The 5,121-nt window shown below is 39.0% G+C and overlaps 1 pseudogene; it reads left to right on the top strand.

The window, feature by feature from the left end:
• Positions 1-1,127: 1,127 nt before the first annotated feature.
• LOC112919056 (eukaryotic translation initiation factor 4E type 2 pseudogene) lies at positions 1,128-1,868 on the top strand (annotated as a pseudogene).
• The last annotated feature ends 3,253 nt before the right edge of the window (positions 1,869-5,121 follow it).

Below are 5,121 nucleotides of genomic sequence, written 5' to 3'. Positions count from 1 at the left end.
TTTCTCTGAGCTCTTTCCTTCCCAAGGAAGACGCAGGAGCTGTGGTTTCATCTGTTCACTTGTGCTCATCCATAGGTTGGGATCCTATGGCATCTACCTGTTTAAAACACCCATTTATGTTGTCCCTAAAATCCCACTTGTGTTCTTCCCACGTGGCTGGACTAGGCCATGCCTAACAGCTTTGTAGATGCCAGTTCAGATGCCATATCTAAGATGCAAATCTGATGCCCGTTCTTTGCACAGCCCTGAAGATAATGGGTCACAAGACACCCGCATCAACTCTTTCTCTCCTAGGGGAAGTTGATTGGGATTTTTTTAATCCACTCACTCTTTACTGAGCAGAAGGGATAATCTATGGCATCTACCAGCCCCAGCCACCTCAGTTGGCTAAACGGCTGGATCCATGAGAGCTCCAAGAGTGGCAAGACAGAAGCCAGTCCTGTGTGGAGTCTTCTAGCAAAGGTTGGGGTGTTGGACTTGTGAGCCAACCACTTTCTTCCCCTGGGTGGAGCTGGGAGATAGGGAGTCTCTCCCTGATTGGTGCTGCACCTGGAGAAGGGACTCTAGCAAGTGGCTGTCCAGAATCTTCCTACCTGCTTTTGAGATTCTGGTTTTACATTCACCTGGGATGCAGGAGCATTTCAAATAGCTTCTGAATTTCTCGGAAAGGAAATATTCCCATGAATTGTTGTGGAACTGGTGTGTTTATGGCACGAAGGAGGGTCTAGGACTTACTACTCTACCATCTAATTGACATCACTTCTTGACAATTTTCTCCTTGAACATTTTGTTATGGAAAATTTTCAAACATATATAAAAATAAAAAGAATAGTATAATAAGCTTGCAGGGACTTGTTATGCAGCTTCAACAATGTTAATATTTTGCCAATTTTATTTCACTATTTCCCCACATATTTTGAAGTTTTATTGCTTTTATTATTTTGATTTTTGTTCCAGTCTATATATCGTTTGAAAAAGTACATTACTACAAAAGAGATTTGGAAAAAAGGTGAGAGGAGACAAGTTCAGACAATTAAAAAAAAATTACTGTAGAGAGAAAGCAAGAGTTCAGGAGACCAGAGTGTGATCAAGAATGTTTTGTTATTAAGTCACTCTGTGAGGCAGTGGCGACGGCGGTGGTGAGAGGATGAACAACAAGTTCGATGCATTGAAAGATGATGACAGTGGAGACCATGATCAGAATGAGGAAAATAGCACACAGAAAGATGGTGAGAAGGAAAAAACAGAATGAGACAAAAGTCAGGGCAGCAGTAAGAGGAAGGGTGTTGTCCCAGCAGAGCATCCCATGCAGAACAACTATACTTTCTGGAACTCCAGAAGAACCCCGGCCATCCCACCAGCTCACAGAGCTATGAACAGAATATCAAACAGATCGGCACCTGTGCCTCTGAACTGGCATCTGGAGGTTTTATAGCCACATGGTACATCCCCGGGACCTGACAGGCCACAGTGACTTCCATCTCTTCAAAGGAATTAAGCCCATGTGGGAGGATGATGCAAATAAAAATGGTGGCAAGTGGATTATTCAACTGTGGAAGGGCTTGGCATCCCGTTGCTGGGAGAATCTTATCCTGGCCATGTTAGGGGAACAGTTCATGGTTGGGGAGATGATCTGTGGGGCTGTGGTCTGGTTTCAGGAGGACATTATTTCAATATGGAATAAGACTGCCAGTGACCAAGCAACCATAGCCTACATCCAGGATATGCTTCGGCAAGTGCTTAACCTCCCTCCCAACACCATTATGGAGTACAAACCCCACACCAACAGCATCAAAATGCCAGCCAGGCTGGGCCCCCAAAGGCTCCTTTTTCAAAACCTCTGGAAGCCATGGTTGAATATGCCATGACCCTCTCCTTCTCTGGATGGGACCATCATTGAAGCTGGCATCATCAGAGTCTTTTGTTCTGTTGGTGTGCTACCTGTAAGATCCTTCTGTCCTGGACAAGAGGAGTTAGAAGAGCATTTTATATTTTAAGAACAGGCTGACACGCAGCAGCTACAACAACAGCTGAGATCACTTAATAAATAGTGCTAAACTAAAAAAAAAAAAAAAAAAAGTTTTGCTGTTGAGGTTTTTTTTCCTTTTTTTTTTTTTTTTAATTTAAGTTCAATTTACCAACATATAGTATAACACTCAGGGCTCATCACATCATATGCCCTCCTGAATGCCCATCACCAGTTACCCCATCCCCCCACCCACCTCTGCTTCTGCAACCCTTTGTTTGTTTTCTAGAGTCAGGAATCTCTCATAGTTTGTCTTCCTCTCTAATTTTTCGCCACTCAAGTTTCCCCTCCTTCCCTTATGGTCCCTTCACTATTTCTTATACTCCACGTATGAGTGAAATTATGTGATAATTGTCTTTCTCTGGCTTATTTCACTCAGCATGATACCCTCCAGTTCCATCCATATCAATATAATGGGAGGTATTCACCTCTTCTGATGGCTAATATTCCAATTATCATATGGTCCCCCTTTCTCTACATCCTCTCCAACATTTGTTGTTTCCTGTCTTTTTAATGTCAGCTGTTCTCACTGGTGTAAAGTGGTATCTCATTGTGGTTTTGATATGTATTTCCCTGATGACAAGTGATGTGGAGCATTTTTTCATGTACCTGTTGGCCATGTGTAGGTCATCTTTGGGGAAATATCTGATCAAAATCAACACCCCAAAAACCAACAATCTAGTAAGAAATGGGCAGAAGACATGAACAGATACTTGTTTTTATTGAAATGTTTTTAAAGGTTCAGATGCTGCCTAAATTCAACATCTTAAATATATCGCATTTCACTAATCAAGTAGGTTGCTGCATTTAAATTCTTGCCAATGATATTTGTTTTTCTTTGGAACCGTGGAAGACATGTTTTCAGTGAATTTCAATGAACTTTTGGCAAAAATGAGGGATTTTAGATTGAATTACGGATTGGTTATATATATGCTACTTTAGTTAATTGTCAACATAGACCATTCATATAGCTATAGAAGAGGAAATTGAGGCCAGGAGGCCAAAATACTTAAACCAGATGGTTGGTAAATGGTGGAACTAGAATAAAATATGAGTTTATGTAGTGATTTATCTTCTTTCCAATGAAGTAGATGGGTCTCTATATTTACAACATAGAGAGACTAAGAGAGATAGAGTCAGAGATAAAAGAGAAATACACACACACCCCAAGAATTATTTTCATATTTACTAAATTACAAGAATATATAAAATGCAATTTTTCTTCTTTATGTTTAATTTTTTTTTTTTTTTTTTTTTTTTTTTTGCTAAAGCTGACAGTGAAGAAATTCATTTACGCCCAAGTAAAGTATACTATAGCTTTGAGGTGTCAGAGGGGGAACCTGTGTGTAATGAAAATATTTGCTGTAGATCAACTATTCATATAACAAGGAAGGTGACCCTGCTATTAATGTAAAATCTAGTTTTCTTTGTATTTCATGATAATTATCAAAGTGTCTTTGGTATCAAGTGCTATAAAGATCAAATTATACCAATAACTTGTAATTTTATTTTTTGAAAAGTTATCTGGAAAAATACATTAGTGAAAATAATTGACTTTTGAAATATATATCACTCATTCTGTAAATGTTGATATTTAATATTGTATTAATCCCACTGCAGTTTGATTACAAGAGATATTCTAGCTCTCCTTATGTTGTGATGGAGTTGCTGGCTCCTTTCACAATTCCTAAAGTGGAAACTTAACCTAATAAGTTTCAAATTATTGAAATCAATATTGAAATATTGGTGGAAATCAATATTGGTGAAATCAATATTGAAATATTGAAATCAGTGTCAAATTATTCCAGCTGATCATATTAGCACCCTGCATGGTATGTGATAGAAGGATAAGGAAAAACTTCATTGCATCTATGCTTAGAATTCCTTCATTTCATTTTTTTTCTTCTTTTTTTTTTTTTGAATTCCTTCATTTCTTATGACTCCATCAAATCCACATTTGGCACCTAATACTTTGATAGGTATCATGGGATGGACAATACATTATGAACTTTAAAATAAAAGGCACACTATTAGCAGGAGAGGTTGTAAATCATCTTAAAACATTCATCCTGTTTCCCCTATATACATCCAGTGGTTCCATGTGCTTAGTGTGCTGTGAACACCACTAAACACTGTTTACCAGGGGCTGCTTTATCAGTATTCATCAAGTAGGCATACGCTGAGAATGAAGGATATATACAGGGCAAGACATCCAGCTCATGAACATCAACCTTACCTATACCCAGTACACAAAGATGCTGACTGAAACAAAAGTACTGATTGTTGCTTCTCTTTTGCTTCTTTCCATATTTGCACAACTGATCCTATCTCTTCACTTCACCAGTGGGGTATTTTTTTTTTTTTTTTTTATGATAGTCACAGAGAGAGAGAGAGAGAGGCAGAGACATAGGCAGAGGGAGAAGCAGGCTCCATGCACCGGGAGCCCGACGTGGGATTCGATCCCGGATCTCCAGGATCGCGCCCTGGGCCAAAGGCAGGCGCCAAACCGCTGCGCCACCCAGGGATCCCTGGGGTATTTTTTTCACTATCATCCTTGGGCACTTACGAAGGTTGTTCATCAAACTTTAGTCAACTTCCACTGTGCTAAGATATGATAGTATAGTCTTAGAACAAGTCAACTTAATTAAATTTCAAAACCAATAAATATTTGAATGAAAAGATTGCTTGAATCAAGTAGAACCTACACCCAGATGCCAAACATAGGTATTATAATATAAATGTCAACTTACTGGCATTTAAATTAATTTTCTGGCTTGGGTTTTACTACTCTTTTCACGAACGTACTTATAAAAATGTAGAACGTGTGATTTTTGCACATACTGTGTTATTTTTCACTCCCATTGCATCTGCACGGTACTCCTGAGTAATCTATTTTGAAAAACAGCAATGGTTAATCATTTCCAGAGCATCGCTAAATGTGCCGCATACCAGCCTGAGCATCATCTCCATGTGTTCTCACCACAATCTTATCGTGGAAGTGTTGCTTCCAATCCCATTTTGTGGGTTAGGAAACTGAGACAGAGAAATCGATATGAGGTAGCTAGTAAGAGTTTGAGTTGACAACTAAACCAGGA

Source organism: Vulpes vulpes, chromosome X, assembly GCF_048418805.1.
Source record: "Vulpes vulpes isolate BD-2025 chromosome X, VulVul3, whole genome shotgun sequence".
NCBI classification, from domain to species: domain Eukaryota; kingdom Metazoa; phylum Chordata; class Mammalia; order Carnivora; family Canidae; genus Vulpes; species Vulpes vulpes.
The sequence above is the reverse complement of the archived record's forward strand: the minus strand, read 5'-3'. Positions and strand labels throughout refer to the sequence as shown.